The sequence below is a fragment of the Anser anser genome (assembly GCF_964211835.1).
Source record: "Anser anser genome assembly, chromosome: 4".
Classification (NCBI taxonomy): Eukaryota; Metazoa; Chordata; class Aves; order Anseriformes; family Anatidae; genus Anser; species Anser anser.
This window is the reverse complement of record NC_139724.1, coordinates 54174893-54189005: the sequence shown is the minus strand read 5'-3', so window position 1 is coordinate 54189005 and position 14113 is coordinate 54174893. Positions and strand designations below refer to the sequence as shown.

Below are 14113 nucleotides of genomic sequence, written 5' to 3'. Positions count from 1 at the left end.
GTCTGTAAATCTGCTGAGACAGAGGAGGAAATTTGAGTTCCTCGAAACCGGCGGTAGTGCATCATCCACAGCCCTGCCAGCACCATCTGCTTTCAAGTCATCGATCAAAATTAGCTAGCAAGCCACCCTCTTCCATTTTGACAGCATGCAAACAATACTTCTGACTTCCTTAATTCCTGAAGTCACCCCGATGCCATGCTCCCAGGAGCACCCCCCGAGGGCAGGCCAGCAGCAGGCACCTGGAGAAGGCTGCACAGGCTGCTGGCTCCTCCATCCCCAGCAGCAGCCTTGCTTCAGGCATTTCTGCGTGCAGGGAGAACAAAGCTCTCCTGGCAAAGGGCATGGCTCTGAGCACTCCGCCGTATCTGTCCCAGCATCATCGGAAACAGAATAAAACTTGGGAGAAGCCTTGTTTTCCCTACATAGGGCCAGAAGGCAACCAACAGCTTGTCCAAAGCCTTGAGTACCAAGCAAGCCCTAAGACTGCTCTCTGATACTTCTTTCGCTTCAGATCCCTTCTAGGTCGCTTACTCTGTAAGCCTTCATTCGAGGGCAGCTCACTTGAAGCTGATTAACATTTAAGTGAGATTTATGTGCAACCAGCCCCTCTGATAATGACAAAGTGCCAAGTAACATGTTTGTAATAGAAATTTATGGAAAAGGGCAAATGCCTCCTTTTACCATTCTCCTGCCTTTACACCTTGCTGGGAGAACAAGAAAAAGAAGAAAACGAAAAGCCTTTACAAAACCCGTTGCTGGATACAGATTACAGCACAGGATTAATAGATCATATCTCATCCAGCTGGAGTCTTACCCATCTCAAAAGGATGCGTGTGCATGTGAAATTTGCAGGATTTGAACCACAGCTCCTGGTAAAATTCCCTTCGTGTCAGCAAGGAGAACAACAAGGGAGTTTAATGGGAGAATAATGTATTTCATTGCAGCAAAAAGCTCTATATTTACTGAAAGTTCACAACACAAACACACCAGCTCTGTTGGTACAGGATTATAGAGAAGGGGCCTGCACAGATTAGATTATGTTTTAATCATTTGCAAGTGTAGAACAAGACCCACCAGTATCTTTCAGGATATAGGAAATGGGTGTATATCAGTACTCTGGAAAAAAAGCCAGAAAACCAGAAAAGTAGGTGAGAAATTTATTTTGCTGCACAAGTGGGTAAGACTGGCTCTGCTGAATAGTTAAAAAATACAGCAGAAATTTCTTATTTTTTCATAGAGTGCAGTGCTACCGAGAGACATTTTAAAAAGCAATTTAGAGAATTGCAGGGGCAATGTAAGGTACTAAGTAGAAAGGAATTTCATTTTTATTTGCTCTTTTACCCTCCTTAATTGTTGAATGTCTACAGTAATTGACTGAAACTTAGATAGCCATACCTATTTAACACCTGGCTAGGCATCACTTAGATGCTTAACCCTGGATGAATATCATCGCATTAAATGTGATTTATGCTAATGCTGTCCTGTCTGAGTAGCAGTCATGGCCATTTGCCACTATTAGGCTGAAGTCCTAGGAGACATCCCAATTAAGTACAGCCTGAAAGAGCAGCACATCCTCCATTACCTTCTCACTATAAATTTACTTTTCCAAAGGTGTGTAGAACTGCATTAACCCACTTTTTTTTGGTTTAATAATAATAATAATAAAAAAGCCAAGAGCCTAGTCTTGAACCCTGAAATAAGGAAATTTTTACTTTTATCAATCAAAATTGAATTGCGTCTATTTCAAACAACTGTGTTAAAATGACACCTGTGCAAAAAATGTAAATTGCTTTGCAGATTTATGTATTACAAATTGTAACAAGAATCCTCAAAGCAGAAAATGATATCCTCTGGGCTTGGCTTAAAATTGATTCCAATTCACCCAAAACAGCCTATAGAAAATGACTGTTGATTTCTATGTCCCGGTGTGCACCACACACGCACCCGTGAGTGTGGGGCCACAAAGCACAAGACCATGCTCGTTAGGTTTTTCTGTGACACACAAATATTCTAGTATCACAAATAGCAGAGATGTTGAGGTGCAAGCAGCTGTGCAGCAATATATATGACAACAACTAGAAGGCTTCTGGATTAACGCTTTAAATCTTTTCCCAAGACTGCTGTTTCACATAGGAGGAAGGGAAATGATTTATAACTGAAACGAAGTGTGGGATGCTGCTCAGGCCAGTTGTTTTTAGCCGGCTCACATCAAGTAGTTTGCAATGTCAGGAAGAAAAATCCAAAGGCAAGAAACCAGAACTAGATGAAACAACATTGACACAAGCTGCAAAATCTCTTTGTAGAAGATTTACTGAGGACCTTTCAACTTCCATTTCACCTACCAGACATTAGACAGACACTGAATGAGACCATTGCTTTCCTTCCACTCCCTTCAAAGGAAACTCACAACCCCCTTCACCAAGTAATTATATCATCTACTGTGGAATGAAATCCTGCATGAGAAGGAAGAAAAAACCCCACTCATATGAGTCTTCTCCTTCCCATTTCCCCCAGACAGTCTCTGTGCATTTAACCACATATATTCCTCTTTCCTCAACGACTAGAGTTGGAAAAGTTGTGGGAGAGAAGGAATTTTCCCAAAGTTTCTGATAGTTGCTGGCAATCCTAAAAATGTACAAAAGCCTTTACATTTCTCTTCACTCCAACAACTCCAGCCTACAGAGCTCCTGTGCCTGTTTGGCTGCTCCCCAGCTGCAACCCAGTATGGCAGGCTTCTCCACCATTACATGCCCTGGGCATTCATTTCTGGCCTAGGTAGTTAAGCAAGCAGAGACTTCTAGGAGACTTCTTATTTCAATCCTCCCACAACTTGAAAAAAGAAAAAAGAAAAAGAAGGGTTTCCTTGAAGCAAAACATCAGTTCTGCACTTATTAAATTCTCCTCAAAGGGTCTGGCGCTGACAGAGTGTAGCTTGTTTTTCTAATTCATGCATAAAATGTGTAGTGCAAGTTATCCCCTGCTGGAAGGCTGAGTTTGCTTCGCTCCTTGATAACGTCACTTGCCAGCTCTTGAAGAGGAGCCGTGGCTACTTTGTGCGATACTCAGAGGCTTTCATCTGGCAGCCCTAAAACACAGCCTGCCAGTTATTCTTTGATGTCTTATCGTTGCCACCGTTCTGCGCCCTTCCAAGTTAGTTTGTTAAAACCCCATGGAGCCGATATACGTCTGATACCCAGCTCGGCCCTCTGGAGCCCAGTGCTTCAAGCCTGAAAGCATTTGCACGACTTTCAGTTTTCTTTCCGGCACGTTGATCCTCACAAAGCTGCAGAAGAAGCCCCGAGACATGTTCCCACATCTCCAGGCTGGCTGCCACCTCCTCTTGGACAGGACTCCCCTCAGACTTGCTGCCACTGCCTCCCCAGCCAGAGGATGGCTCTGAGATGTTACAAACCCTTCCCTTTTTACTACCGAGGGCTGCAGAGGACCACAGATTTACATATAAAGAGCCATGCCAAGGTGCGACGTTATATATGAGCTCTCCAGATCCCTCTGCTGTGCCAGCACAGGAGCAGCAATACACCTCGTAGAGCTAAGATTCATGTTCATGCTGGTCTTCCTTCCCAACCTCACCTCACAATCATACAGCTGAAGCACTACTCTCATGAGCAAGGCGAGAAGGATTGCCTATCAGCCGTGGTCGCCACCAGGACCACCCTGGAGACTCCATCTCGTAGTGCTGGCAGTATGCTGGTGAGAGCAAGCCCCGGGGTGCCAAGCACCTTCACCGGAGCATGCAGGACCCCCATACCACGTGCCTGCAGCTGGCCACCAGACTGCCACATTGGGCTCGGGGGGCAGGTGGGGCTCACAGCTGCTCTCCAGCTGCTGGATAGACAGGACAGGCTGAAGAGGCAAGCAGCAGCTCAGGCATCACTTGATTTTTAAAATGAACATGAACAAAGACAGAGCTTCAGGGATAGATCCTACAAAAACCAGTGGAGACAATGACCACTGACATTGTATTTTATTTTTCAAGGTGATTTTTTTTAATTGCTTCACAGCGTTTATGAAATATGCATGGGCAGGGGGCTGCCTTCTGACCCTGCGCAGCGTGACTCTCAAGGAAAGCACACAAATGAGGAAACTTGTCAAGCCTGCTGCAGTTGCTGCTTCTCTTTTGTAGCAACACAAACTGTTGGTTTAACTCCTCGGGATGGCCAGTCTATCATATTTCATGAATGCCGTATTTCCTTAAAATAGATGAATGTGTTGTTATGCCTACGAACCACTTAACAGCCTTTTTGCAATTGATCCTGTAAATTTGATTTCAACAAATTAGTACTTAGATATTTTTGACAATGCTTCCGTCTTCCAGATCTAATTGGAAGATGTAGGCCGCTGCTTACAGGGAATATTTAACGATTTAATAAAGAAATACATCAAGTCGAGATGCTCAAAGCACTGCTGCGCATTTAAGTGAAGACAGCAGACTACACCAGAGCAGTTAATCTCTCCACTGAGAATCGTTTTATAAGCGATGCTCACTGGTTCTCCCCTGCTCTTTGTTATGCAGACAGAGAACAGAGCAGTCATGCACAGACACTACGCACGAATCCGCTTGCAGCACATTTCTGCCGGTGTTCGTCCGGGAGGATCATCGCTTCCCACACGCATGAAATCTACATTAGATTGCAAAGCCATCATCAAGAAAGTTCAAACATTTCCCTAGGCCAGTGCTGCCTAAAGAACTGATTAAAAACCAGCCAAGCCCGGAAAGCGCCCTCATTATATTCCACAAAGCAAACCTGAGCAACTGCTTGCATCTCTAAACCACTTCTCCTCCACCCAGTCCCGGCATCAAGTCTTAGCAATTTAGAAGAGCAAACAAACCCACATCTCATCCGTGGGATACGATTCCATCAGCAGGAGACTTTGGCGTGGCTGCAGCCCTTGTGCTGCAAAGCACGGGACTACAATGCCTCGCTGTGTGCGCTCCCGCACACGGGAAGCATTGTCCAGGATCCCAAACGCTCCCTTTGTACGTCCAAACAAACCAAACGTACCGGTGAGAACTTCTTGTCCCGCTCTAAGGACAAGCGACCGACCCGGCTGCATCCGAAACGAATGCAAAAAATGGGAAATAAGTATCAACATTTCCAGCTGCCACTATAATTAGCTCTTATAACCCTCTCATCACACTCTTTATTTTTTAAAATGAAAGGTGATATTATAATATAGCTTTTCCGTATTTCAGATTACAGAGAACAACAATATCTACACCAAAAGCCAACATCAAAGCCCACTGTATTGCATGACTTTAAACTGTGCTAATACTTGAGGGTTTGAGTCCTGGAAAAGAAAGAAACGGTCAATTCAACTCGACAGTACAGTTAATAGCAAGCTGAAAAGGTGACAGACACGTGAATTCACCTCGCTGAAGTTTAGCTTCTGTATGACAGCGTTCACAAGCAAACTGATACAAGCACTGTTTGGTGCATGCCAGGAGGATAAACAGAGAATAATGGGAAAATGAAAATCATTTACCTCTCTCTGAATCCGGGAAAGCGTGAAGAAAGAGAAAGAGCAAGTTAGAAAGCACTCACGCAGACAGATCTCCAGCATACGATGAGACAGGGTAGCTGTAAAGTGCTGTACATTTCATATTCACTACTTGTTTGTAGCACAGCGTATCCAAGTGTCCTGCAACTATTTCCTTCCAACGCTTATTTTGGTCGAATCCTGTTGCTCTGAAGTTCGTATTTTTGGAAACATGCAATGAAGCCAACAGGCATCAGCTGAATTTAGAGAGGCAGCACAGACATATCAACACTGGGAGGTAATGAAGCTTAAAATACCACACACAAATAGGGGAAGTAGTACGCGGTAAGCAAAAATGGACAGACAAAGTGCACGAACCCTCCTTCTTCTAAAATAACTCTACTTAAAGAAGACACTGACAAAACAAACACTTTTTCAGGCTCTGAAAACCTTACAGTTGTTTAAACTGAAGGAGTATATAGATCTGCATGAGTACTTTGAATGCCTTTTCCACGAGCTCATGCTCTGAGGTCGCTTGGACTGCTCCAGAAGGCGCACCCTGCAGAAGTCGCAGCCTGGGGAACCACCTCGCACAGGCACTGAGCTGAGGGCAGAAGCACAAAATCCCTGCACACCTTCACACCCGAGGCACCACAGCAGACACCAACTCTTTGCACACCCCCTTCCTGCAGGCGGGCAGGACAGGGACGGGCTTCCCTGGCTGGGGCTGCACCCCTTGGCTGGGACACGGCTCCCCAGCAGCCTGCAGATGGGGCAAGAAAAGGCACAGGACCTTGTACTTCTAGGGGTGCCACGTGCAGAAAGCAGGTGGTTTCACCTGACATCTCCACAAAGCACTAAGTGCACCGGGAAGCTAGGTGGGTTGCTGCCTGCTTCTCCCCAGCTCTCCTTGAGAACAGGACAGAGCTTCCTGCAAGGCACAGTGCCACTACGCAGGTAACAGCCATTGTGGAGACGGGAGCTGCTTTCTGCTCCTTCAAACGCTAGGGAAACACAGGCTGAGGAGCCATATTCTGCAGAGCACAACTGTGTATCCAGCTTTCCAACAGGTCCTTGCAAACAGTCTCCATTTGCTACACAGTCCTGTCCTCCAACCCATGCACCACAGACCTCAGGTCTCTTAAGGATTCATCTCCAGTGACCATCTGAGCAAGATTCACACACAGCACAAAAGCTGTGGGACTCTACTTCACCCCAGTTAGTTCTGCCTCTGAGAAACGAGTAGCGGAGTGGAAAAGTCACCCTGTCTACTTAAGGGTGGGATTAAAGACAGAACACTCTGAAGGGAAGGGATCCAATTCCCATTAGACATCTCACTTTAGCAAGCTTGTGCAGCTTACACGCATTGATCTGTTGCTTAGAAATGGCTTAGTGAGTAGATCTGGAATAAACATAGGCTTTCTAAGCCAGGCTTTAAGTAAATGTGCATATGGTTAACGAATGCGCCCATCCAACATGGGAGTGCAAGCATACATGGGTGCATATGTCCAGAGCGAGAGGTTTAATTGCTGGATACGACTCCACGAGCCTTCTGCAAAACTAGCTGTGGCACTTATATAATGTTTAAAGGAACTGTTGGATTTGATTTTAAAACCACATTTTAAAAAGACAAGAAACACCCTTTAAATGTCATAGCCTGGAATATAAAACTTCAGGCTTACCAAAAACACACAGAAGTCTGCTTCAGCAATGACTCTTGAGATGAGCTAGTGACAATACCTATGCAAAAAGGACCTCTACAGATCCTATCTTCTACACCTGGCAAATCTCAAACTATAAAGCATGAAGTTCTACAAAGATTTCATATTCATGCCTTAGAAACATAGCACACGCGCATACATGTCCTTTAAAGTTGTTGTTTTACACCATAAATGAAACATTCAGTACATCTGAGTACTCAAGCGTAGTTTATCCTTCTTGTTTTTGCCTAAAGAACAAATCCGTTTTACCAATGTAGTACCTAGATTGTTTGGGAAAAACAGATACACTCATTCCAGAACAAAATTCGTTAAAAAACCAAGCAAACAAAAAGCTTGACTGGTGCAGTTCCTAATGCTTGACCTTAAGAACTGTTGAAAATCTAGATGTTACGATTCTTACCCTCCCTCACTTAAGTTTATTTCCGTTATTTTACTCATTTCTGTCATCACAATGGCAAACGTAGGTACCTGATAGAAGTAACATCCTTGGCAAAAGGATTATTGCTTAGATCATAAGCATTTTTACCAGGACAGCACAGCAATATCTACAAATCCTAGTACGTTAACTCTCTCCCAAGTTTTCTTCAAGCACTTTTGTAGTATTTTTATTTTGGCACTACTTGAGCACGTGCATTTTAAAAGCTGATCAAACTTGTCACACACTGCACAAACTCCAACATATCTCAGCAAACACTCCAAACGTAGGGATGGTCCTTCAGAGACTGCTGCCAAGTGTCAGTGATGATCCAGGGGCGAGCCAAGCTATAATGCAAACCAGAACTGTGACACAGCAAGCAAATGGCCAATGTGAGCTAGGACTATCCACAAAAATAGTGTGTGAAAGTATGCACAAAAAAGAAAGTGTACCTAAGAACTCCTCAGCCTCTTTTAACATACCTCACCCTTTTCTTTTTTAAGGCAAAGGGCAAAGACCACCTTGCCCCTCTCCCCTGGCATTTTGGCTGCCACCCTCTTGTTGCCAAAGCGCAGGGTCCATAGTTTCAAACACACTGAAAATGGCCTGAAGCATGAGTTTTTCTTTCTCAAATGAAACCTTGTGATCAGTGTCTTCTCATTCCTTAATATTTTATTTCTTCATGTGCGGGACCCAGTTTCTGATTTCTGTGTTTAAGAACAAATCCAGGCTTCGTTTTTGTCCTGGACTCGCTCACTCCGTTTTGTGCAGAGGGCCAAGTTGCCAGTACAAAGAAAGGCAGCAACTCCTTAAGCTGCTCGCATACAGTTGCTGTTAGAACACAATTCAGCCCTGACCTATTTTCCTCGTCAAAAGAATACAGAGGCTGCTCCTGAGAGAAGCTGATGACAAATTGCTCTATAAAGGCTTGATTCAGGCATTTAAATAATTGTTATGGTTACTTTTTGATCCTGTAATGGATTTTTTTTCTACTTACAGACTCCTTCATCTTAGTATTACTGCTTTCAGCATAAACAGAGTAGTGGTGTGCCTTCCATTGTCCAAAACACTCCACAGCGTAGCTAATGAAAGCAGCCAAGCTGGACACAAATCCATACTTATGAACATAGCAGACATCCCCAGAAATGTTACAGTGGAAGCACAGGCCATAGTCTGGTTGTAAAGAAGAAATAATACAGGGCCCTCTGCTCTGCTTCTTTCCAGGTGGTGAACTTGGGAGTTCCCCCTTTTGATATCCAGTGGTGACCTGTGGAGCTGTCCTCAAGCAAAACCCCACTGACACCTTCGCTCCAGCTCCATGGGCTTTCAGCTGGGCTGAAAAGGATTTCACCAGGCTACTAGCATGTAATAAACTACGAGGTTAGAAGTAGATCTCTGTACTGCAAATACTGAAAGTTTTTCGAGCACAGACAGCCCTTGATTCTGTATCTCAATGCCAATTTGAAAATCAGAACAAAAGAATAGTATCATTTGTACTTTCCAGGAGAATACAGACAATGTTTCCAAGCAGTATGAGCAGCAGAACAGGTATCATCTTCTCCATGCACTAACCACTGGCTTCATATGAAGTGGACGTGGAATGATTGCCTCTCAGAACAAAGCTTTATACTGGAAAAATCTTCCAGCAATTTAGACACAATGTACTAGGGAAAAAAAAAAAAAAAGAACAAGAAGAAGAAATGCCTTGGATCTAGCAGGTTTTGAGCGTAGTACAATTAAACACAAAACATGACCTGCTGGTGCAAACTCTTGAAGGGAAATCGGTTAATTTCCCTGTCATTGTGCAATATACACTTGTACAGAACAAGCACAAGGCAGCTGCAAGTGGAGACAAGCAAAACAAAACAAAACAAACAAAAACAGAGAAGGAAATTCAGGAAGGTGAGAAAAACACAAGCAGCCAGGCTGCCGGACTTCCCCAGGCAGCGAGGAATGAACGGGGCTCCGGTTGTGGGATTCTCACACATCCAGCAGGGCTGCATCCTGCTTCTAATCAGTTAATTACAGCTTCCAAATGAATCCAGTAGCTCTTCATAGAGTGCCTTGCAATTAATGAATTAATTTCAAACGGAAGACTATTTGCCTGCGTTCCCTTCACATTCTGGTAGCTCAAATACAGTTGAATCATTTACCTTTAAAAAAAAAAAAAAAGGAAAAAAAAAGAAAGAAATGCACCCCAAGGATAGAAAGCAGCCATGGAAAGTTTTCAGTTTCCTGGCAGATTTTATTGATGGCTCTAAGTGCCAGAAACGCCATGAGAGCAGCTGTGCAAGTTCCTCAGTACAGTGCTCTATATATTCTTTTCCAAGCTGACTGAGTTAAAAGGGGTCAAGCCAGAGCCTGCCTATATTGGGAAGATGATACCTAGAAAATACTGTCAGGGCTGCTACGCAGCATTTGAGATTCATTTCTGAGGGGAAAAGGCCAAGTCCTCTGCGGAAAACAGCCTGTTACCTCCCAGCCTGCGGGGGTGTGAGGAAGGAGCATCCCTTCCAGGGACAGCCCCCAGGGGATGCTTCCTCCCTGGGACGGAGGTGATGATCTCTGCCAGGCCCATTTATTCTGGGTTGTTTTCTGACTTCCAAGACAGCACACTGCAGTTCTGCCAAGGGTGCCTACTTCCCCGATCACCCCCTTTCATCCTCTCTCCTTTCGCAGAGCTTCGGCGCAACGCGTCCTTGTCCTCGCCCGTCCCAGGAGTGCAGAAATGCATCAACCCACGGCCCCTGTTGAGTCTCCTGCTTCAACAAAGCGGAGCCACTGTGCAATGGAAAATAAACCACAGAGAGAAACTTAGCAGGTTTTGCTCTTGTTGGCATCTCTGGTAAGCTACTAAAGAAGCAAGGTAACGCTGCTCTGATCGAGTAATGCTTTAGTGGTCACTGCACTGCATGTGAGAGCAGTAGGAGTCTACCTCCCTGTGCCCGGCAGGGTGGATTTAAGTACAGCCTGACCACTTGGGTGTCTGACACGTTCAGCTAACAGGGCGAAGAGGTTAACACTTGACACATCTTCATTCCTGTAGCTTCCCCCGGAGTCTGGCTGACTGCAGCTCGCCCAGTTATCTTTTTTGAGCAGATCAGAAAGGAATCAGGCTGCCACGTGTCGCCTACACCATGCACAAGTACAGAGGTCTGCCCTCCGACCTCCACAGCCCTCAAACATCTCCACGTGGGACTACACGCGGCACAATCTGCTCTGGCCATCTCTCAGAGATAATGAGCAACCGAATTTTCTTTGCTTTCAATTACTGGAAGATTTTATTTCCAGGCACATTTTACTTGGTTAAAAATAATGATGCGTGGCACAAGCCTTTCTTCTTTATTTACAGTTGTAAGTACCCGTCCAGGCGTACCCTCCGAGGCACAGAAGAGGCCCTACTCTGGTTTTCTAATTTGTAATTATGAAGTGTAGGAGCACTTTATGCAGCAAAATGTTTACGTAAAATATACTTACACCTCAACAACATAACATGATCAAATAAAGGGAACAGCCTTCATTGCCGTGCATTTGGAATTCTCTCTGTTGTTTAGAGAATGATTATGTCCTTCCACTTATGTATGCTATTAGAAAAATACATTTGTTTTTGCTGAATGTAAAATGTCAGCAGCTTACAGTATTTCTAAGGGTTCAGTAGCTCCTTAACCTTTTTTTTGTAAGTGATCCTTAGGCTTTTTGTCTTCCAAAAAGTATCGGACTGTTCCAACAAACCGTGGCCGCTTGTTTCTGGGCCCCTCTCACCACCAGCACAGAGACTGAGTAGAAGCACAGCTCAACCCTATAGCAGAAATTCCCTGTTCACTGTGGGCCAGATTGTGCCATCAATTTTTAAGCAATTCACTACTGGTAGCAAAGAAGGTTTCTGCTTAAAAATTGATGGCTTGATCTAGCCTTCTGTTGCTAATCATATATTATGAAGGCTGCAATAACCTAGTCAGGTTCTATTTTTAAAAGAAAAAGAAAATACGAGGCAGCCTGCCTCATCAAATGAATCCACATTTTGTAATGGTTGAACTCTACCCTGAAGACCAGAGGCTCTGAATCTTTAAGTCCCACTGATGGTTTGGGTGCCAGACTTCACATTGGCATCTGACAGGCAAGGTGATTCCTTGTTACTCCTCAAGCCCAGACCAAAAACTAGCACAGAGCAACCCCAGGTCACTTTACCCCATCTTCAGGGCTTCCCTCACCTGTGCACAGCAACTGAAGCCCTGAGATGAAAGAGATGCTGCCCTTACGGCTTCCTGCAGCACACGGCCACCCCAGGCACTTGCTCACCTGATATAAGCCTACGTAGGGGGGCCTTTTCCCAACCCACTGCAGACCACTGCCCTCCCTCTCCTTGGGAAGCATTACGTTTGGCTTGTTAGGGAAATTAAATGTGTTTCTGGCAGCATGAAAAGAACTTTAAACGGCAGGCCACTGTTCCCACAAATCACTAGATCACCATTTTAGACAGATCAGCTGGGTAGGAGATTTTCTGTTTTAATTTTTATAGAATTATTGAACTCAGCCAAAAATATAGGCCAGCACATCCGTTTGGAAACTTCCTAAGGTACATAGAGAAGGATTTAATATTACATCAAAATACTGTAAGAAAAATGGGTATGTTTTCTTTGGCAGACACCAAACCAAATTCAGGGACACGCCACTTATTTTCTAAAATGAGGACATGAAGCTGAGCACTTATTTCTGAATTGATATTCCCTGATTTAAGTTTTTGACCTGGATTAACTTCACCCAGAGAATAAGGGCATTTCAACCTATCTCAGGCTCCACTGGAGCAAAGTCTGCACTCGATCGCTAATTAAAGGTCTACAGAGCAGCTGAATCAATATTAGCGCCCGTATCAATTAGATCAGAGCGGTGTCCACAGTAACACAGAGATTTCACGTCATGAAACACAGGAAAGGCTGCATGGCAAACCAGAACGGCCTGCTGCACCGGATGCCCAACGGCCTGTACTGATGCAGAGGCATCCAGCAGACACACCACTTCCTCACCCAAAATACTAACTCGCACAGTTTGTTTGATCCTCACACCTGTATTTCAACTGAGTGGTGTTTAAAATCACTTCATACTTAGGGTATTTAAAGTATTTATATACATCCACTGCTGTAGAAGGGAAAACTAATCTGTACTTTAAAAAACAGATCTAACTTGCATTACATAATAAAGCCCCACTATCTTCCTCTTTCTTCTAAATCCTTATGAAAATAAACAAGCCATTTTTAACTGAGAAATGCTCCAGGGCTAAATAATATCCTTTTCCTCACTCCCAAGTTGTTATATTTACTTTAACTGTGAGGCAACAGCTACACAACCGTAATTAAAGCCACGGTTTTAAGTGATTAAACAGTTCATATATTTCACTAATAAAGATCAAGACTCAGCAGTGTTCAGTATCCTTTAAGAAATAAACCTACTGCCCAAAACAGGGAGAGCAACGAAGCTCCATAAGGTGTGAGAGACCTAATTTAAGAGTGAAGCTGCTGAGTTTAAAGAAAAAGATTAATGTGCTTGTCTCTCTTCCCTCCCCTCTGCACCCAACGTAACGAGGATTCAAAGCTATATATCAATTAACAAATCAATGAAATTTCTCCTGCTGCAAATTCTTTATGAATACAGATAGGATTAAGCAAGCCCAGAGACCTCAAGGCAATATATTACATTTACATCACGAAGTTTCCTCTTCTGTCAAAAGAGCCATTAACCATTTCACTTCAACTAAACATATTTTTACATGCACGTATCCCTACACACAGCGTGACACTTCTGTCCTAAAAAATGCTTAGTTCTTATGGACTGCCACAAAGATTTCAAATTGAATGATGACCATTGACAATTATGGGCTGAAAGAAGAAAGCCCAGACTAGCTGGCTAGAAGTTAGCTGGGAATTACATAAAAATCATTATATAAGCACTTTATGTTTGAGTTAAAACATAGGGAGGTTTCTTCTTTTTCAGCACACGAGGCTTCTGCTATTCACAACTACAGCACCTATTTGCCCATTAATGCAACATTACCAGTGAAAACAAATTATGGTTATCCTCTACAGACTCAGGCTGGTCAATATGCATCCAGTAACTGCAGCTAGCTCAGGAACAATTAATTTTGAACTGAATACAGACCCCCCCAAGCCCCTTAAACACCAAGGTCCATTACTTACTGCTTACTGCTCAAATGAGCGCATCTGAAGGGAGAGCAGCATCAAACACTCACCGCTTTCCACACAGCCCAGCATTTCTGCTACAGTGCTCTCCCGAAGGTTGTTAAGCGGCAGCTCTTGGAGAAAAGAGATCTGACTTGCCTTTGTCACACCAGGAGCTGCAATTTGCCTCGCAGGCATCCACACAGGCTTTAGGCTGATGGACCACAGCTTTGAAAATACAGCTAGAGACAAAGGCTACTACCAACACGAGATTGTTGTCTGTGAGGGGGTGGGGATGGGGGGGG

At 44.1% G+C, this 14113-nt stretch overlaps 1 protein-coding gene across 24 annotated transcripts in view; it reads right to left on the bottom strand.

Annotated features, from left to right (window-relative positions):
• The window catches only part of APBB2 (amyloid beta precursor protein binding family B member 2), a 171255-nt gene that overhangs the window by 11233 nt on the left and 145909 nt on the right, over positions 1 to 14113 (bottom strand). Inside the window, exon 1 of one of the 24 annotated variants that reach the window (XM_083833252.1) lies at positions 5506 to 14057. The exons of the other annotated variants lie outside the window; for them this stretch is intronic. The gene's annotated coding sequence lies outside the window, so the exon portion shown is untranslated. Of the gene's footprint in view, positions 1 to 5505; positions 14058 to 14113 lie in introns of those variants that run through there. 24 annotated transcript variants of the gene reach the window in all.